Raw genomic sequence first — 22,857 nt, forward strand, 5'->3', positions numbered from 1 at the left:
CAGCGCTGATGTTAGTCCACTAAGTTTCCAGACCAACACGTATGTGTTTCTTCACATATAAAATTTGATATGATGATAGTGAGTTCCACTCAGGAGATAGTAGGTGATCCTATACGGGTTGGTTAAAGCACACAAAACCACCACACACCAAGAGCTTCACCACGTGAGGCACACTCCTCCTGGTGGTTAAACTCACCAGAGCTCAAAATATCTCAAGCATTAAAGTGAATCCCCACAAGGGCCTCGTTTGAAGACGGATATGACGAAACACGTCAGGACGTGACCTCAATGGCAACAGGAAGTGATTTTTACGCTTCACCATCAGCTGGATACTATCAGGATGTACACATCACGGCTGTGGAATCCCCATAGATGCCACCCAGAGCAGTAGATTGGAGCGGACCAAGCTGTCCAGAACCTGCTTGCAAAACAGATGGCTCTGGTTTATAGTATTAAAGTGGTTGTAAACCCTTACAAACCACTTTGACCTATAGGTAAGCCTAGATTAATGCTTACCTGTAGGTCCAAGAAATATCTCCTAAACCTACATGCTTTAGGAGATATTTACTAAAAGAGAGGCACCGCTGTGAGTGGCCAGAGCAGGAATACCCGGAAGAAGATGGACGCTCCGGACTACAGGGGACAGCGGTGACATCACTGGCTCCTGTGTCAGGTAAGTGACACATAATGGACTACTATGCAATGCATAGTAGCCCATTATGCTTTACCTTTGCAGGGAGACAAAGAAGACGTAAACCCATCTGGGTTTACTTCCTCTTTAAGAGGATTCACTTTAATGCTTGAGATATTTTGAGCTCTGGTGAGTGTAACCCCCAGGGAGCCCCCAGTACCAATTGAGCATTGTTTAAATGCCACGGCCTACCTGAGCAGTGGTGTTACTATGGGGGTGCAGCCAGCACCCGGGTGACACCCGCCAGAGGGTGACACCGGGCTCGCCTCAGACTGGCACAGAAACAATCACATCTCTGTCCCTTGTGGCTACATTCACTGCAGACCAGACTATAGCCACCTCTTCCTCGGCTCTGATGTTTCAAGTACAAAGGCCAGGAGGAAGAGGGATACCATGCTACAGCATTGGCAGGTAACAATTATGCTGCCAGGAGTGATTTTAGGGGGGGTGTTAGAGGATAGGTGCTAGGGGGTGCTTTTTGGGTTAGAGAGGACTTGTACTAGAAGGAGGGGGGCAGATTTGAAGTTTGACCCCCTCCCCCCAGCACAATTCCTCACCCTTCCCAAACCACTCCCTACCACATACCCTCTAACCCCCCCAGTCACAGATCCCATCCTGGCTCCATCCATTCCATCTGGGCTCCATCCTCCTCCCCAATCCCATCCCGGCTCCAACCACCATCCCCCGATCCCATTCCAGCTCCATTTACCTTCCTGATCCCATCCGGGCTCCATCCACCACCTTGATCCCATCCCTGCTCCATCCACCCCCCTGATCCCATCCCTGCTCCATCCACCCCCCCATCCCATCCCAGCTCCATCCACCCTCCCCCCCGATTCCATCCACCCCCCCAATCCCATCCCAGCTCCATTCACCCCCCCCCCCCCGATGCCATCCATTCTCCATCCACCCACCGTCCCACCCTGGTTCCATCTATTCCCCCTATCCCGTTGCGGCTCTGTTCGCCACCCCAATCCCATCCCAGCTCCATCCATCCTCCCAATTCCAACTCAGCTCCTTCCATTGTGGCAGGTTAAGGGGGAGAGCCACACCAACGCACTAGCCTGCTTGGTGCCGGGGGGGGGGGCTGACACCATGTTTTACCGCTCCAGCTCACCCCAACCCTAGTAACGCCACTGTACCTGAGTATTGTTGCTGACCATGTCCATCCTTTTATGACTACAGTGTACCCATCTTCTGATGGCTCCTTCCAGCAGGATAATACACCATATCACAAAGCTCAAATCATCTCACCACTGGACAATGAGGTCAATGTACTCCAATGGTCTCCACACTCACCAGATCTCAATCCAATAGAGCACCTTTGGAATGTGGTGGAAAGGATCATGGATGTGCAACCCACAAATCTGCATCAACTGCGTGAAGCTATCATGTCAAAATGAACCAAAATCCAACACCTTGTTGAATCTATGCCACGGAGAATGAAGGCAAACATGGTACTAGCAGTGTGTACTGAGGTCTAATGACTTCAGTGCACCCAGTGACACAAAGTGCTCCTCCAGTCCCCATCATCTAGTTATTCCAGTGACACCAAGTGCACCACAAGTGCCCCTTTGGCCCCTGTGTCATTTACTGACTCTTGATATAAAATAACACAAATATTATTATTCAAAGACAAGGAGAAAAAAATTAAATGATGACAACAAATTAAGTAATTACATTATTATTATTTTTATTAATATTATCAGTATTATACAAATAATTCAAAGACAAGAAGGATAATATTACAAGATGATGGTAATATATCCTAATAACTCAATTATTATTCATATTTAAAGATAAGTTGTAAAATATCACATAGTAGTAATAGTATTTAATAATGAAAATAACTCAATCACCCATTTATTCAAGGATAAGGAGGATAATATTACATGCATATAAAAATATATAATAAATAATTTCATTAATATTAATAAAAAACAATTGATTAAAGTGGTTCAAAAACAATGAGGATTTTATTGTAGACCAAATATTACAACATTGAAATTAAGTTGTAGACTGGCACTTGAGTGGGGTAATTTATCTATTACCAACTATCATAATAATGTGATACAAAACTGATTTAGTGTGTATATATATATATATATATATATGTATATATATATATATATATATATATATATATATGTATATGTATATATATATATATATATATATATATATATACAGTGCCTTGCGAAAGTATTCGGCCCCCTTGAACTTTTCAACCTTTTGCCACATTTCAGGCTTCAAACATAAAGATATAAAATTTTTATTTTTTGTGAAGAATCACCAACAAGTGCGACACAATTGTGAAGTGGAACGAAATCTATTGGATTTTTGAAACTTTTTTAACTAATAAAAAAATGAAAAGTGGAGCGTGCAAAATTATTCGGCCCCCTTGCGTTAATACTTTGTAGAGCCACCTTTTGCTGCGATTACAGCTGCAAGTCGCTTGGGGTATGTCTCTATCAGTTTTGCACATTGAGAGACTGAAATTCTTGCCCATTCTTCCTTGCAAAACAGCTCGAGCTCAGTGAGGTTGGATGGAGAGCGTTTGTGAACAGCAGTTTTCAGCTCTTTCCACAGATTCTCGATTGGATTCAGGTCTAGACTTTGACTTGGCCATTCTAACACCTGGATACTTTTATTTGTGAACCATCCCTTTGTAGATTTTGCTGTATGTTTGGGATTATTGTCTTGTTGGAAGATAAATCTCCATCCCAGTTTCAGGTCTTTTGCAGACTCCAACAGGTTTTCATCCAGAATGGTCCTGTATTTGGCTGCATCCATCTTCCCCTCAATTTTAACCATCTTCCCTGTCCCTGCTGAAGAAAAGCAGGCCCAAACCATGATGCTGCCACCACCATGTTTGACAGTGGGGATGGTGTGTTGAGGGTGATGAGCTGTGTTGCTTTTACGCCAAACATATCGTTTTGCATTGTTGGCAAAAAGTTCGATTTTGGTTTCATCTGACCAGAGCACCTTCTTCCACATGTTTGGTGTGTCTCCCAGGTGGCTTGTGGCAAACTTTAGACAAGACTTTTTATGGATATCTTTGAGAAATGGCTTTCTTCTTGCAACTCTTCCATAAAGGCCAGATTTGTGCAGTGTACGACTGATTGTTGTCCTATGGACAGACTCTCCCACCTCAGCTGTAGTTCTCTGCAGTTCATCCAGAGTGATCATGGGCCTCTTGGCTGCATCTCTGATCAGTCTTCTCCTTGTCTGAGCTGAAAGTTTAGAGGGAAGGCCAGGTCTTGGTAGATTTGCAGTGGTCTGATACTCCTTCCATTTCAAAATGATCGCTTGCACAGTGCTCCTTGGGATGTTTAAAGCTTGGGAAATCTTTTTGTATCGAAATCCGGCTTTAAACTTCTCCACAACAGTATTACGGACCTGCCTGGTGTGTTCCTTGGTCTTCATGATGCTCTCTGCGCTTTCAACAGAACCCTGAGACTATCAGAGAGCAGGTGCATTTATACAGAGACTTGATTACACACAGGTGGATTCTATTTATCACCATCAGTCATTTAGGACAACATTGGATCATTCAGAGATCCTCGCTGAACTTCTGGAGTGAGTTTGTTGCACTGAAAGTAAAGGGGCCGAATAATTTTGCACGCACCACTTTTCAGTTTTTTATTTGCTAAAAAAGTTTAAAATATCCAATAGATTTTGTTCCACTTCACAATTGTGTCCCACTTGTTGGTGATTCTTCACAAAAAATAAAAATTTTATATCTTTATGTTTGAAGCCTGAAATGTGGCAAAAGGTTGAAAAGTTCAAGGGGGCCGAATACTTTCGCAAGGCACTGTATATACATATAAATTGGGTTAGGTGGTGAAGGGGTCGTCCTCAGTGGCAGCCATTGTGTTGTAGATAAGTTGAGAGTTAGGGAGGTGGTCTAGCAGTGGTAGGATTCTGTGTGAAACTGCAGAATGTCTGTACAATGAGCACAAGGTAATAATGTCTTATTATTCTGTAACCAATCAGATTTTGTCTTGCAAATTAAACAAACAAGGTGACTGGTTGCTAGGCTAGGGGCAACTACTGCACTATTTTTCATAAATGATATGAATAGTTTCCTAAACATATATGATGGGCACCACACGGGTCACTGCATTATGTACAGGGGGATGTATAGACGGGACACACTATATATACAGGGCACCAGACATGGCACACAGTATATAGACATGGCACACAGTACATACACAGGGCACCAGACATGGCACACAGTACATACACAGGGCACCAGACATGGCACACAGTACATAGGCAGGGCACCAGACATGGCACGCAGTACATATACAGGGCACCAATCATGGCACACAGTGTATATAGACAGGGCACCAGACATTGCACACAGTACATAGACAGGGCACCAGACATTGCACACAGTACATAGACAGGGCACCAGACATGGCACACAGTATATAGGCAGGCCACCAGACATGGCACACAGTGTACATAGACAGGGCACCAAACATAGCAGACAGTGTACATAGACAGGGCACAAAACACAGCACACAGTGTATATAGGCAGGGCACCAGGCATTGCACACAGTACATAGACAGGGCACCAGACATGGCACACAGTGTATTTAGACAGGTCACCAGACATGGCACACAGTGTACATAGACAGGGCACCAAACATAGCAGACAGTGTACATAGACAGGGCACCAAACATGGCACACAGTGTATATAGACAGGGCACCAGGCATTGCACACAGTACATAGACAGGGCACCAGACATGGCACACAGTGTATATAGACAGGGCACCAGACATGGCACACAGTACATAGACAGGGCACCAGACATGGCACACAGTACATAGACAGGGCACCAGACATGGCACACAGTGTATATAGACAGGGCACCAGACATGGCACACAGTACATAGACAGGGCACCAGACATGGCACACAGTACTTAGAAAGGGCACCAGACATGGCACACAGTACATAGGCAGGGTACCAGACATGGCACACAGTGTATATAGACAGGGCACCAGACATGGCACACAGTACATAAACAGGGCACCAGACATGGCACACTGTATATAGAAAGGGCACCAGACATGGCACTGTGTAACCAGAAGGCAGATGGTGTATACTGATGATAGATTGGGACACACATAGTGCACCCTCCTACGGAGACATAAAGGTCATTCTATGTCTTCTCCTACATCTCGTTGTACTCATTGTTTGAATTCCAGCAGACAGTTGCGCTGGCCATACATGGATCAAAATTTGGCCTGTTCAGCAGGGACCATACACAGTATGTATGGGGACAGTGGTTGATCTACCGATCGACTTCTGTACAACCAGCCTGCTGGGTAAACGCTGCTCAATCAGTGCCACCAGCTATAGCCAGCAGCACTGATCAGTGTATTCTGATGGTGGAGGTGTCTACCCACCGCTAGAATGCAAAGCAGAAGTGATGCCCTCATCCACATTGAATGTGTGGATGGGAAAATTGAGTTCGTTTTTTTTCATTCCTAATTTATTCAAAAAGGTGTTTAAAGCTTGTGGTGGTCTGGTCTGACAGAGATAGTAAGCCCTTGTACACACGGTCGGAGATTTCGACAACCAAATCCGTCGGATTTTGTCCAAAACTGTTGTATACACACGGTCGGAGGAAGTTGTCGGGAAATCCGATCGTGCAGAACATGATGATGTTATTTCATTACGACGGGACTACGTTCACGCTAGTAGCCAATAGCTTTGGTGTAGGAATTTGATCTGAGCATGCGTGGTCGGAATTCTCTACACATGATCGGAGTATGTCCGATCGGAGCATTTTGTCGGAAAATTTTACCAACAAATTAGAAAATTTGGTCCGTCAGATACTCCGACTGAAACAGTCCGATGGAGACCACACACAGTCGGAATATCCGACAAAACGGTCCGATCGGACACATTCCGTCGGAATCTCCGAAATTCTCCACCATTCTCCTGTCCCCATAATCTTCACATGCAAACATGTAGATGGCTTCAGAACTAGATGCCATCTTTGGGTGGAGAATAGAAAATACCCCTAACTTCTTTTCATTATTATTTGAATCTTGCTTTTTACAGACCACCATCTTTTTTGTTCACCTAAGGACTTCATGGACCTCATGATGGAAAACAGCCCCTCACCTCACCAGGTAAGAGAAGACTTCCATTTTTTGTAACGGAGAGAAGAGTATTGAGGACCCATCTAGATAGATCTCCTGATATAAATACATAGACACATCAGTCAGTCAGTGTGTGTGTTTCCTACAGATGGATCCAGTAATGGGGAGCCACCAGAGAGATGTCACCATCCTCTGTATTCCCGGGATTCCACACAGGAAGATCAGGAGATCCCTCAGGAAAACCAGGTAGAGGAAATTGAGAATATAATATAAACAAAGCAAGAAAGGACACTGGGGTTTTGAGACAAAACCCCGGGACTTTTAAGGTGCTAAACTGTAAAGTTAATTAAGGTCACATAAGCAATATGCTCAAACTAAAAATAATGTTTTATTTACAAACAATAAAAACAATAATATTATCAACATAATGAATGCAGTTCATAGAATGGTGAAACCATAAAACAACTGATCATTCCATAATATACCACTCTACATGTTTTGCTTGTTCAGCTTCTTCAGGAGTGTTTACGGTATATGAATGAACTGGAAAATACATAAAAAAAAAATTCATAATCAATAAATATGATTACATTCATGTATACAAAACATATGGACAGTGTGTCAAGTACATAAATTCAATTATTAACACATAAGAAAATAATTACATCAACCACAAACAATAATACATAGAGAAATCTTTTTTAATATATTCATTAACAATTACTGTGTAAAACCCACAAAAAATGGCTCAAGAAAAGACTACATATGTAGTAAATCTGCAAGGAGTCTTACCAAAAATTGCCGCTGGCTAATGTTAACCAATGATCTGAACCAACAAAAATGGTGGTCAACAGATGGATTCCATCCATGTATTATTGTTTGTGGTTGATGTAATTATTTTCTTATGTGTTACTAATTTAATTTATGTACTTGACACACTGTCCATATGTTTTGTATACATGAATGTAATCATATTTATTGATTATAAAAAAAATTTTTATGTATTTTCCAGTTCATTCATATACCGTAAACACTCCTGAAGAAGCTGAACAAGCGAAACATGTAGAGTGGTATATTATGGAATGATCAGTTGTTTTATGGTTTCACCATTCTAGTGAAATTATGAACAGTATTCATTATGTTGATAATATTATTGTTTTTATTGTTTGTAAATAAAACATTTTTTTTAGTTTGAGCATATTGCTTATGTGACCTTAATTAACTTTACAGTTTAGCACCTTAAAAGTCCCGGGGTTTTGTCTCAAAACTCCAGTGTCCTTTCTTGCTTTGTTTATAGTTTCTGGGATGTGGTGCTTTTTTGTCAGAGCTCTCCTCTTATTGCCTGTTTGAGAATATAATATGTTGACTATGCACTGCTGGTTCATACAGAATCATTATGTAAGGCCAGAAATTGATTATGGCAAGATTTTACCATGACGTCCTTATCCTCCCCCATGTGGTCAAAGATAAAGTGGTGCCATATTTGCCCAATTTACCATAGCGAGGTTCTAAATGTAATGCTACAATACCAGAATGATGTAGTACGATAATATCACACTGTACAAACATCTGATTATAAAGAGATTGAAAAATAAAGACGAAACCTTGGGTTCCACTCATTCTCCGCATCTCATTTGTCATACAACAAGAGTCGTAGCATAGCATAGACCATCTAAAACTTAGTGTGGTTCTATCAAGGAATTCAATCTTTATGTTTAATCCTGTTTAGCCTCTTCATAAACGCCGACCCACATTGTACTGCGGATGGGTGGCTCCTATAGGCACAGCGACGTACCTGCCTGTAATTGGTCTCTTCTGAATGCAAACCAAGGCCCCCCGGGGGCTTGTAGAACCCAGCGTGGGAAGGGATTCCGTTACACCACAGACTCCTTCTATGATTCATGGCTGGGACCTGCTGATCGGCTGTGTCCAATCACAGCCCAGAGCCTTGTGTTGACAAAGGAAACAATCTCTTTGCTTCTTCTCCCAAAGCAGGTAGAAGGAACAAAGAGATTTTTTGTATAAAGCCGCACATATTACACACTTTACATTTGTTGGGAACACACTCACCCCAAAATGTTAAACCTCTAAAAAAAGCTCTATTTGTGTAAAATTTTATATAAATTTAATTTAGTTACAGTGTTGTTTGACCACACAATTGCCAGTTACCGCAGTGCCGAATAGCAAAAAATGGCCTGGTGGTGAAGGGGGTAAAACCTTCAGAAGCTGAAACGGTTAACTAAATATTATATTTATTTTTCTTTTGCATCGTTCAGGGTGGAAATCTTGTTGATATTAAAGTTGAGGTTAAAGAAGAAGCAGAGAGATAAGAAGTAAAAGGAGACGAACTGTGTAAGGAGGAGGAGATGCCTCCAGAGATTGGTGCAGGTGAATCGTCTGCACTAAGAGTCTCAGATTCTCCACTTCGAGTGGAATAAAATGTTGACTTGGTTGTGGTTAGGCTCTTCGGCGATCCACCGGAGAGATGTGCACTCTTTGAGGTCCAGACCGACCTCTGTGACTGTCTGTGTCCTCTCCTCTGCACCCCTCACTCCCACATTTCAGTGTCCTCCTCTGCCCCCCTTCACCTCCCCCCCTTCCGTGTCCTCTGTCCACCTTTCCCCCCTTCACCCCCTATGTCTGTGTCCTCCTCTACCCCTTCACCCCCACATCCATGTCCTCCGTCCACCTTCACCCCACATCAGTATCCTCCTCTGCCCCCCTTCACCCTCCCCACATCTGTGTCCTCGGCCACCTCCTCACCCTCCCATTAGTGTCCCCTTCTGCCCCTCTTAACACCCCCACATCAGTGTCCTCCTCTGCCCCCCCCTTCACCCCCCATGTCTGTGTCCTCCTCTGCCCCCCCTTCACCCCCACACATCCGTGTCCCTTGCCCCCTTCACCCACCACATCCATGTCCTCCTCTGCCCCACTTCACCCTCCTCACATCAGTGTTCTCCTTTGCCCTCCTTTACCCCCACATCTGTGTCCTCCTCTGCCCCTCTTCACCTTCCCCACATCAGTTTCCTCCTCTACCCCTCCTTAGCCCCCACATCAGTGTCCTCCTCTACCCCTCCTTAGCCCCCACATCTGTGTCCTCGTCTGTCCCCTCTTCACCTTCCCATCAGTGTCCTCTTCTGCCCTCCTTCACCCTCCCTACATCAGTGTTCTCTTCTGCTCCCCTTAAAACCCCCACATCAGTGTCCTCCTCTGCCCCCCTTCGCCCCCACACATCCGTGTCCTCTGGTCCCTTCACCCACTACATCTATGTCCTCCTCTGCCCCCACCTTCACCCCCACAGCAGTGTCTTCCTCTGCCCCCCTTCACCCTCCTCACATCAGTGTTATCCTTTGCCCTCATTCACCTCCACATGTCCTTCTCTGCACCCTTCACCCTCCTCACATCAATGTCTTTCTCTCCACCCCTTCACCCTCCCCACATCAGTGTCCTCTTCTGCCCCTCTTCACTCTCCCCACATCAGTGTCCTCCTCTGCCCCCCTTCAACCCCCCCCCCCCCCCACACATCAATTTCCTCCTGTGACGAACCCTCAACAGGACTTTGTCCTCTGTAGATGCTTCCTTTATCCAGAGCCAGCACTATCCAAGACCCCTTAGCCCCCACAGCCACCAGCCATAACTTAGTGTAGGGTGAACAACATCAAACTCCCTTTATTCAAGCACAGCAAAATGTAAAAAATAAATAAAAATAAAACAAATATATATTTAAAAAAAAAATGGAGGCATTCCCATCCACCCATGCTCACTTGCAAATGCAAGGGACAGAGAGGGGACTATTTATTGTTTTTTGGGGAGCAGGTGGAGTAATTTTTCCCTGACAATGTTCTGGCCTGTCTTGGCGGATTGATATAGAAGAAGTTGGAACTTTATTTTTTTTGTTTTTTTGTTGTTGAGTGTGGAAAATGGTTCACACATAAGGCTCAGCTTGTCCACCATCAATGTATTCACACAGAGGAGAAGCCCTATTCATGTGGAGAATGCGGCTGGTGCTTCTCCCAGAAGATTCATTTTGATAAACACCAAAGGACTCACTCTGGAGAGAAGCCGTTTTGCTGCTCAGATTGTGGGAAATGCTTCTCACAGAGGTCTTCCCTAGTCCGGCATCAGGGAATGCGCGCAGAGGACAAACCGTATTCCTGTTCCGAGTGTGGCAAATCCTTTACCGCTAAATGAACACTGGTTGGCCACCTTAGGACTTAGAATCACCTTAGGACCGGCGAGAAGCCTTTTTTATGTCCCAAGTGTGGGAATTCTTTCATGTCAAGGTCCAACCTGGTCATCCATCAGAAGATTCACCTGGACGAGAAGCCTTTTTCATGTCCCAAGTGTGGGAATTCTTTCACGTCAAGGTCCAACCTGGTCATCCATGAGAAGATTCACCTGGACTAGAAGCCTTTTTCATGTCTCAAGTGTGGGAATTCTTTCACGTCAAGGTCCAACCTGGTCATCCATGAGAAGATTCACCTGGACTAGAAGCCTTTTTCATGTCTCAAGTGTGGGAATTCTTTCACGTCAAGGTCCAACCTGGTCATCCATGAGAAGATTCACCTGGACGAGAAGCCTTTTTCATGTCCGAAGTGTGGGAATTCTTTCATGTCAAGGTCCAACCTGGTCATCCATGAGAAGATTCACCTGGACTAGAAGCCTTTTTCATGTCCCAAGTGTGGGAATTCTTTCACGTCAAGGTCCAACCTGGTCATCCATGAGAAGATTCACCTGGACGAGAAGCCTTTTTCATGTCCCAAGTTTGGGAATTCTTTCACGTCAAGGTCCAACCTGGTCATCCACGAGAAGATTCACCTGGACAAGAAGCCATTTTCATGCGCTGAATGCAGCAAACGATTCGTTCAGAAGTCGCACCTGGAGCAACACCAGAGAATTCACAGGAGAAAAGCCTTATTCCTGTTTTGAGTGTGGAAAGTTTTTTTCGTCCAAGTCCAACCTTGTGGTACATGAGAAGACCCATAGACAGAGGCTATATTCATGTCCAGACTGCGGGCAATGGTTTGCAGAAAGGTCCTCCTTGGTTGGACACCAGAGACTGCACAATGGCCAGAGGCTGATCTCATGTTCGGAAAATGCTTTGCGATAAAGTCAACACTGGTCACACACTGGAGAATTCACACGGGGGTGAAGCCATATGTGTGTTCGAACTGTGGGAAACGCTTTACCCAGAAGTCCCACCTCGTCACCCATCAGAGGCTTCACAAGAACGACAAGCGACATTCATGTTTGAAGTGCGGAATAAGTTTCTTGTGGCAGTCTTCTCTTGTCCACCACCAGAAGAGCCATGGGGGGGAAAGTCATATTCATGTTCAGGGTTCGGCAAAGGTTTTTCCTAGAAGGTTTCTCTTGTTAAACATGGTAAAATCCACAAGGATGTATAACTGGTTTGATTGAGGTTTGAAGACTCTACTTTTTCAAGATTACAGTTTTAGAGGGAGTAGAAGATATGAGGATGACAAGTGGTACGAGGGTCCTGCGCAGTGAAGCTTACCATCTTCTATGGAACATAAAGTATGAGGGTCTTCTTGTTAGAACTTAAAGTGATACTAAACACACACTGTTTCGTTTACATTGTCCCTTCTATTTCGATATGTGGATGATGGCACTGTAATTATAAGTACCTTTTTCCTAATCAATATCCAACTGTCACATGACTCAGCTCTCCCCCAGCCTGTCTGTAGGGAAACATAAGCAGGAGGAGCTTCTAATCCTGCTGGTCACACATGTTCAACAAGACAAATGATATCAATAAAGTGTTTTTAATCATCATACAAATATACACACTATATGACCAAAAGTATTGGAACGCTTGCCTTTACACGCACATGAATTTAAAGAGGAAGTAAACCCTGATGGGTTTACTTCCTCTTTTTTTCCCTGCAAAGGTAAAGCATAATGGACTACTATGCATCGCATAGTAGCTCATTATGTGTCACTTACCTGACACAGGAGCCAAATCGCCGCTGTCCCCTGTAGTCCGCCGCATCCATGTTGCTTGTGGCGTCTCGCAGCTCCGACGAATCACAGCGTCGCAACCGCGATGACGTCACTCCCGCGCATGCGCACGAGAGTCGCGCCTCGCAGCTCCGCCGCTGTCATACGGCATGCGCCGTAGACAGCGGTGCCCATTTTCGGGCAAATATCTCCTAAACCATATAGGTTTAGGAGATATTGCTTGGACCTACAGGTAAGCCTTAATCTAGGCTTACCTATAGGTCCAAGTTGTTTGGAAGGGTTTACTTCCTCTTTAAATGGCATCCCAGTCTTAGCCCTTGTACACACTGTCATTTCGACGGAAAATGTCCGATCGGACCCTGTTGTCGGATAATCCGACCGCGTGTCGGCTCCATCGGACTGTTTCCGTCAGAATATCCGACGGACCAAGTTTTCCTGGGACCGAGCGGCGGCCGGCCGTCACTGGCTGCGAGCATCCATGGCCGCCTCGGGCTCGAGGGACCCACCATGTCCCGTGCCAGGCTGGCCGGGGTCAACCAGCATGAAGTGGTAGGCGGGGGCCGACCTGGGACCGAGCGGCGGCCGGCCGTCACTGGCCACGAGCATCCGCGGCCGCCCCAGGCTCGAGGAACCCACCATGTCCTGTGCCAGGCTGGCCGGGGTCAACCGGCATGAAGGGTAGCCAGGAGCCAACCTGGGACCAAGCGGAGGCTGGCCGTCACTGACCGCGAGCATCCGCGGTTCTAACGGGCTTGGCTATAAAATTTTTCGACAACATGATCCGATCGGACCTTGTCCGATTATGTGTAGAGAATTCCGATCGGACAAAGTGCCACGCATGCTCAGATCAAATTCCTACACCAAAGCTATTGGCTACTAGCGTGAACGTAGTCCCGTCGTAACGAACGAATGTCATCACGTTCTGAAGGATCGGATTTTCCGACAACTTTGTCCGACCGTGTGTATGCAATAGTTTGACAAAATCCGTCTGACAAAATCCGACGGATTTGGTTGTCGGAATGTCCGACCGTGTGTACAAGGGCTTAGTCTGTAGGGTTCAATATTGAGTTGGTCCACCCTTTGTAGCTATAACAGCTTAAACTCTTCTGGGAAGGCCGTCCACAAGGTTTAGGAGTGTGTCTATGGAAATGTTTGACCATTCTTCCAGAAGCATCTTTGTGAGGTCAGGCACTGATGTTGGACAAGAAGGCTTGGCTCGCACTCTACGTTCTAATTCATCCCAAAGGTGTTCTATCAGGTTGAGGTCAGAACTCTGTGCAGGTCAGTCAAGTTCCTCCACCCCAAACTCGCTCTTCCATGTCTTTATGGACCTTGCTTTGTGCACTGGTGCGCAGTCATGTTGGAGCAGGAAGGGGCCGTCCCCAAACTGTCCCCACAAAGTTGGGAGCATGAAATCATGCAAAATGTCTTGGTATGTAGACACCCTAATGCCCTGTACACACGACCAGTTTTCCTGTCGGAATAAACTCTGAAGGTTTTTCAGACGGAATTCCGCTGAAGCTGTCTTGCATACACATGAACACACCAAATTCCGCCTGTCAAGAGCGCGGTGACGTACGACGGGACTAGAAAAAGGAAGTTCAATAGCCAGTAGCCAATAGCTTCCGTCTCGTACTTGCTTCAGAGCATGCGCCGTTTTTGGTACGTCGGAACAGCATACAGACGAGCGGTTTTCCCGATAGGAATTGGTTCCGTCTGAAAAATATAGAACATGTTCTCCTTCTAGGTCCATCAGAATTTTTGACGTAAAAAGTCAGATGGGGCATACACGCGGTCGGAATATACAATGAAAAGCTCCCGTCGGAAATTGCGCTCGTGTGTACGCATAAGGGTTCCCTTCACTCGAACTAAGGGGCCAAGCCCAACCCCAGAAAAACAACCCCACACCTTAGAGAACTCCAGATTCCCTCAGTCCCCTGGACTCACCTAGTCATCCTGACTTTCCCAGACTTACTTAGCTGTCTCAAATCTCTTAGCCCGATGGACATGGAATCTCTCCTCCAGCGCGGTGTGCCCAATCCCCAAACTGTTCCCACAAAATTGGGAGGATGCAATCGTCCAAAATGTGTTGGTATGCTGATGCCTTAAGAGTTCCCTTCACTGGAACTAAGAGGCCAAGCCCAACCCCTGAAAAACAACCCCACACCATAATCCCCCCTCCACCAAATGATTTGGACCAGTGCACAAAGCAAGGTCCATAAAGACATAGATGAGAAAGTTTGGGGTAGAGGAACTTGACTGGCCTGCACTGAACCTGCTAGAACACCTTTGGGATAAATTAGAGTGCAAACTGCGAACCAAACCTTCTTGTCCAGCATCAGTGCCTGATCTCACAAATGCGCTTCTGGAAGAATGGTCAAGCATTCCCATAGACACACTCCTAAACCTTGTGGACAGCCGTCCCAAAAGAGTTAAAGATGTTATAGCTGCAAAGGGTGGGCCAACTCAGTATTGAACCCTTTGGAGGGGTTCAAGAACTGAACTATAAAAAAATACAAGAACCCCCCCCCATTTCTAAGCAACCCCACCCGGGAGAAACTCCACCCATTTGTATACGGGAAAACCCCCTGAAAGGGATATGAGGCAAAAAAATGATAGAGTAGCACATCAACAAAATGCAAAGGTAGATCCCAGAACATATAACATAAGAGAGATTAACCGTAAGCCTACGTAGGTAATATTAAACACATCTCAGACTCTGTAGTTAGAAAGGAGTTTTTCAAAGGTAAGTGGCTAAACTTGAAAGGTATTTACCAGGACTGTTTACATTTTGGCTATACCCTCCATGGCATGTTTACCATTTAAATTAGTATCATCGTGGGGGATCCATAGCTTTCATTCGTTTCTTAAATTGGTCCTTGACTAAAAAAAAAATAATGAGGCGCTCCCCCAAAAATTAAGTCAGCAGCTACCAGGGGCGGACTGACAACTCATGGGGCCCCCGTGCAATAGGAGATTATGGGGCCCCCAGGCAATCAGAGATTATGGGGCCACACAGTAGACACAAACACACACACACAGTATACACAGACATGTTTCTGTTGGCTGAGAAGGTACTGGAGAGGTGGGGCAGCTATAATCTGAGGATTTTTAGACCAAAAGGATGTCGGTAAGGGACATTTCAGAGACAGATGTAAAAAAAACACAGGTTTTTACATACTGTCCCTGTTTTTTTTTTTTTTGCAAATATCATTTTATTAGTATTTTGAGCATCAAAAACACACATGGGGAGAGCCCCAAAACAAACAATAATAAGTAAAACAAAGGAAACAAAAGAGGTCGCAGCCTCACAAACATGCTGTACATGTATTGGCGTGGCAACATATGAATTTATTAGCAAAACATGTCCTATCTACTGGCCTTGGAGGTTAAACCCCCCAGGCCAGGACCGGTAAAGATGCTCCTGCCTCTCTATAAGAAGCGGTCATGCCGAAGCCCAGCCTGGCGCCTCGGCATAAGGTCATCGGGAGCAGGTTTGGAGCCGCGGCCAAAAGAAAGAGCGAAGAGTGAGATGAAAGTAGAAGAGTGACAGAGAAAAGAGAAAAATGGAAGAGAGGGGCGGGGGGGGGGGAGAGGAAGAGTCAAGGGGAGGAGGCGAAGGCTATGGGGGGGGAGAAGGGAGGGGCGGGGTGGGGATGGCTTCACCTACGCGGTCTGTCAGGTACCAGTAATAGGCGAATTAATGGCCAAACAGGGCTTTGCCCTCGTCTGAGTATACAAACACGTTCCAGAGAGACCAAGGCCGCGTACACACGCGCGGACTGTTCGCCCAACTTTGTCCGTCCAACAGTTTCAGCAAACAGTCCGCTCAAAATTAGCATGGACGGACATGCCCACACACGACGAACGAACAGTTTGCTGAAACCGTGCGCGATGACGTGAACAGCACGTACGACGGGACGAAAAATACGACGTCCTATACACTGCATTATAGCTTTCGGCGTGAAAATCCTTTCTGAGCATGCGCGCAACTTTGTTTGACGAACAAGCCTACACACGAGCGGGCTGTTCGCTGAAACAAGGTTTCAGCGGACAGTTTTTCGGAAATTCCGAAAAACCTTGTCCGTCCAACTGTCCGCTGAAACTGTCCGCTGAAAGCCCACACACGAGCGGACTGTCCGCCCAAACACTGTTCAGCGGACAAAGTTGGGCGAACAGTCCGCCCGTGTGTACGCGGCCCAAGTCTTTCGATATGTCTCCTGCCGATCCTGGGCTGTAAGCACCAGGTCTTCCATTTTATTTATATCCTCCACTTTTCTCACCCACATCGCCGCTGAAGGTGGTGTCTGCTGTTTCCACAGCAAGGGGATGCAGGACTTGGCCGCATTCGTTAAGTGACGTAGTATCAATCGTGCGTATTTCCTAGGGGGTATGTCCGAAACATGCAGTAAAAAAAAGGCTGGGTCATTAGGGATTTGCCATTCGGTAAATTTTTGAGAGATGGTCCGGACCGCGGCCCAGAAAGCTTAGGGCAGGACCAAAAAATATGAAAAATTGTGCCCCGTCCTTCGCGCCAGCGCCAGCAGCACTCAGATGCGTCAGGGTAGATAAGGTGAAGGCGACTAGGCGTCAAGTACCACCGGACAAGAATTTTATAGTTCGTCTCTTGTATTTTGGTTCATATCGAGGACCGCAGAGCGAACCGCAGTATGTTGTTAATTTGTATTTGAGTAAAGGTGCGGCCCAGATCCGTTTCCCATTTAGTGAGACCTGCGATGCGTGGTGGTTGTACAGGTGTATTGAGTAGGACGTACATTTTGGAAAGGGTTCGGGAGATCGGTTCAGTGTCAGAACAGTATTCTTCAAAAGCAGTAAGCGGTCTGGTATAGTCTATGGGGTTCGGGAGAGAATGGAGAAAGTGGTGTAGGCGATTGGCGTTCCAAAAATCCAGACGATACGGACCAAAAGGGTCCATAAGGTCCGGGATGGAAGTCCAGTTACCCCGCAGTACAAACTGAGAGGCCATAGAAAGATTGGAGTCCCGTAGCGGTCGAAATTGTGCGTGTGATAGACCTGGCGTAAAGCTGGGGTTACCTAGGATCGGTGTCAATGGCGACGCTGTGGTCGCCAGAGACTGTTGCAATGCCGCTTTTGCGCCTTGAGAGATCGTGTTGCCTATGAGGGGGTGGGATTTCACCGCTCGCGGTAGTGCCTCGTAGTACCAGAGAGCCGTCCGCAATGGAATAGAGCACTGTTGTTGCTCAATTTGTGCCCATAGTTTAGCATCGAGATTGCGATCCCAGTCTAAAATCCTACCTAAGTGTACAGCAGAGTAATACTGTTTAACGTCTGGGAGTGCCAACCCCCCATAAGGTTTCGGCAGGGAGAGTTGGGATCGAGGTATCCGAGGCTGCTTCTGGGCCCAGACGAAACGGGTAAACAACGCCTGTACCTGTTTAAAATACGTGGGCGGAATTTTAATCGGTAACGCCTGAAAAAGGTACAAAAATGTAGGTAAAATGCACATTTTCAGTAAATTACACCTACCAAACCAGGAATGGATCCCCCTTCGCCATGATTCCAAGAGCAGCCTCACCCTAGCAAGTAGAGGGGGGAAATTTCGTTCATAGAGGTCCGATAGGTCCGGGGGAATGTTAGTCCCGAGATATGTGAGGGTGGTAGATGTCCATTTAAATTGGAAGGTGGATTGCAGAGCAGGCAGTAATCGGGGTGATAACATAAGACCCATAGCTTCCGATTTGGTGAAATTTATTTTCATGTTGGAAAACCTCCCATACCTCTCGAATTCCCGAAGCAAATTTGGCAACGATATCCCTGGGTTAGTCAGCGTAAAAAGCATATCGTCAGCATAAGCTGAAATCTTATGCTGTGACTGTCCAACTCGCACCCCTTGTATATCGGGGTTAAGCCTGACCATGGCTAGAAAGGGTTCCAGGGATAACGCAAATAAAAGAGGGGATAAAGGGCATCCCTGCCGTGTCCCATTGGTTATTGGAAAAGGGGTTGAAAGAGTCCCATTAATTTTAACTTGGGCCGTGGGGTTAGAATAAACTCCTGCTATCCTGTTGAGCATTTGTTCCCCCAACCCCACATGTCGGAGCACTGCGAACATAAATGTCCAGTTCACACGGTCAAAAGCCTTCTCGGCATCCGTGTTCAGCAGGACACATGGGGTTCTTGCTGTTGTCGCCAAATGGAGCAGATTTAGAACTTTCGTAGTACTATCACGGGCTTCTCTAGAGGGGATGAAACCAACCTGATCCAGGTGGATTAAGTGTTGAAGATGGGCAGCTATCCTAGTGGCCAGGATCTTAGTATAAATTTTCAAATCTATGTTCAAAAGAGATATCGGCCTGTAACTACCACAAGACGTAGGGTCCTTCCCTTCTTTGGGTATCACCGAGATATGGGCACTCAGGAAGTCTCTAGGAAAGCACCCGCCCGAGCCTATTGCATTAAATAGCCGTGAGCATGGGCGAACCCAGTAGATCTAGTAATTTTTTATAGTACTGCAGGGTATAGCCGTCTGGGCCCGGGGCCTTCCCAAGCTTCATGGACCCCACAGCTCTATGAATCTCCACCAAAGTTATTGGGGACTCCAGTTCTGCACTGGCCTCTGGTGAAATGGAGGGCATATGGGACGCCACAATATAATCGACCATGGCCGACCGCGGTGGGGGGTCAGCCTGGAGATTATAGAGATCAGAATAAAAATTACGGAATTCCTGAGTGACATCCTGAGGCATAGTAACCCTCCGTCCCCCTGGCGCAACCACGTGGGGGATATATGTCATAAGTTTACGTTCTCTTATCAGCCGCGCCAGCAGCTTCCCACATTTGTCACCCGCCTCGTAGGTCATTTTACGACAGGATTGCATGGCCGCTTTAGCCCTGTAATGAAGAATGTCCGTAATTTGTTTCCGTAAAAATTGTATATCGGTATCAGAGGAATGTGTAGGGGCATGTTTATGTCGGGCTTCTGCTATGTGTAGTTTCTCCAACAATTGGTCAAGAAGTTTAGTGCGTTCACGTTTAATCCGTGCCCCATGTTTGATGAGAACACCTCTGACCACAGTCTTGTGAGCTTCCCAGAGCACACCCGGATCACAATCCTGAAGATCATTCTCCCGGAGATAATGACGCAGTGTCGTGGTCACATCTTCCAGAACTTCTGGGATCTGCAGTAAACTTTCATTGAGGCGCCAAAATCTGGTCGCCAGGGGCGGGGTGTCAGACAGTTTATAAGTCAAAAAGATCGGTGCGTGGTCCGACCAAGTCCTGTTTCCGATGGAGGAGTGTTCTACTGCATGTAGTTGGGAGTGAGGGATCATGAAATAGTCAATGCGGGTGTAAACCTTATGTACAGAGGAGTAAAATGTATAGTCTCGTTCACTAGAGTGCTGGAGTCTCCAGACATCAATCAGTTGGGAGTTGTGTAGCGCCTTCGCAACCCGTTTAAGCTGACTGACCGGCAAGGAGGTACGACCTGCCGAGGTGTCTACAGATGGCAATAAGGGGACATTAAAGTCCCCACCCAATAATAACTGACCTGCTCTAAAGCCCTGTAGTTTCTCCATAATTCCCTCCACAAAAGTGGCCTGGAGTTCATTAGGTGCGTATATAGTTGCCAGAGTCACTTGAACTGTGCCAATGAGTCCTTTCAGGAAAACATAACGGCCAGCCGTATCTATCAGGGAGTCTTGACATCTGCATGGAAGTTTGTGGGAGAGAAGTATGGAGACCCCTTTTGACTTGGCCATCGGATTGACAGAGTGATATGAGAACGGGTAGTGTCTATTGCGGAGGTATGGTAGCGCATGGGATTTAAAATGCGTTTCTTGTATAAAGGCAATATCCGTGCGGAGCCTTTTCAGGTCCGCCAGTAGAATACGCCGCTTTTCGGGTGTATTAAGGCCCTTCGCATTAAGCGATAAAAGGCGGAGGCGAGGTGAGGCCATATCTAGACAAGGGGAACAGGAGGGGGCGCAGGGGGGACGGGAGTTGGCAGGAATGGGAGGAAGGGTGGGTGAGGGAAAGACAGAGGGGAAATGGGGGAGGGGGGAGGACCGGAAAGGAAAGAAAGAAAAGACAAGAATGCAAAGAAGTAAAACAGTTGTCGGAAACCGGGCCTAATGCCCTACGTCCCCAAGACTAACTTAGTTATTTGCATATAGAGCTTCGAGGGTAAAACATACCCTCTAGCAAAACATGCTAGCCTATGGGGGGGGAGCGAACCGGGCAGGGAATGTAATAGCCAGTTCCCTATACCTGTCTCCCACCTCGTAGTATCACTAGTGCAAAATGCACAACTCCAGGTAAAATTGTACACATTTAGAGAGATAAACAAAAAGTGACAAAATAGCAAGCAATCCACATGTAACCATCAAACAGATAATAAAAGCATAAAACTGGTAAAGAAACACAATGGCTGTAAAGGTATACCGAACCCAGACGATACACGGCCCAGGCAATGTAAATTCGCATCAAGGTACCAAAACCGTGCATCGTCTGCAGAGCTCCGACAAATGGGCACCCTCCCAACCCCTCTGTCCCTGTTTTTACTGAGGCTGGCAACCCTGAAGGGGCCCCCTAGTGGTATGGGGCCCTCGGGCAGTGCCCGAGTGGCCCAATGGTCAGTCCGCCCCTGGCAGCTACAGTATTTGTACTTTTAATATAAGGACACTTACCTGTCCAGGGATCCAGCAACATCCTCACCCGAGCTGATTCTTCAATCGGCTGTGGAATGCTCTACCAACCAACATCCGCCTGGAAGAAAATCACCTGGCTTTTAGGAAAAAACTCAAGACCTTCCTCTTTTAGCAGATGATCAAAGCTCGCCACAGCGCCTAGAGGCGATTCAGTTTGCATTGTGCGCTATACAAGTATTTCATTCATTCATTCATTCAATCGGCTTCGGGTGTAGGCATCTAGTAAGGGAAACAGGAAGTGGAGCTTCTGCACCTTGTGAATAGTCCTGTAGTGTTCTGATACCTGTGATGTATCTCAGAAGACTGCGGGGGAAGAAGGAAGGGGGGAGGTAAAACTTCCAACTCAGATCGCTGCTCCCCCCCAAAGTGCCAAATGCAGCAGTGGAAGGGGGAAGGGTGCAAACAAGCAGAGCTTCCCCTTTTGGGTGGAGCTCTGCTTTAGGAACCACCACCTTATGGTGTCGTTTTTTGTTCATGTGTGGTGATCAGGATCATTTGAAAAAAAAGTAGAAGTAAAAGGAAGGCGTGACTCATATCCTACGAGTAAACATAGTATTATGGGAAACGCAACCTTTGCTTGTGGAGAATACGTCTGTCTCCGTGCAGGGGTAGCTGTGGTCTCTTGGTGGAGTCCATTACTATGTCTAATTGCAAGACATCAATATGGTGGAGCAGCAATTTGACAAGTAGAAGAACCCAGGGGCGGACTGACAACTCATGGGGCCCCCGGGCAATAGGAGATTATGGGGCCCCCAGGCAATAGAAGATTATGGGGCCCCTCGGCAATAGGAGATTATGGGGGGCCCCAGGCAATAGGATATTATGGGGCCCCTGGGCGATAGATTATGGGGCCACACAGTACACACACACACACACACACATACAGTATACACACACAGACACACTGTATACACACACAGAATACACAAAGGTACTGGAGAGGCGGGGCAGCTATAATCTTGGGATTTTTAAAAATACACAGATTTTTACATACTGTCCCTAGTTTTATTGAGGCTGGCAACCCTAATGGGGCCCCTTAGTGGCATGGGGCCCTCGGGCAGTGCCCGAGTACCCATATGGTCAGTCCGCCCCTGGAAGAACCCCAAGATTCTTAAAAGGATATTGTGAAGTGATGTACCAGACTATGGGAAAATGAATGCCTCAAGCAGGAAAAAAGGAAGAGTCCTGAGTGATGCACATCTCACAAAACCCTGGGTTAGTAGTAAGATCAGGGCTTTTTTTCAGCAGGAAAGTGGGGAAATGCAGTTCCAGCACCTCCAGAACCAAATGTATGTAATGGATAGAAGCTGCTGGGGGATCTATTGATTGATGCTGGCTGCTGGGGGATCTATTGATTGAGGCTGGCTGCTA

Source organism: Lithobates pipiens, unplaced genomic scaffold, assembly GCF_037356315.1.
Source record: "Lithobates pipiens isolate NorthernLeopardFrog02 unplaced genomic scaffold, aLitPip1_a1.2 Scaffold_35, whole genome shotgun sequence".
Taxonomy (NCBI): Eukaryota; Metazoa; Chordata; class Amphibia; order Anura; family Ranidae; genus Lithobates; species Lithobates pipiens.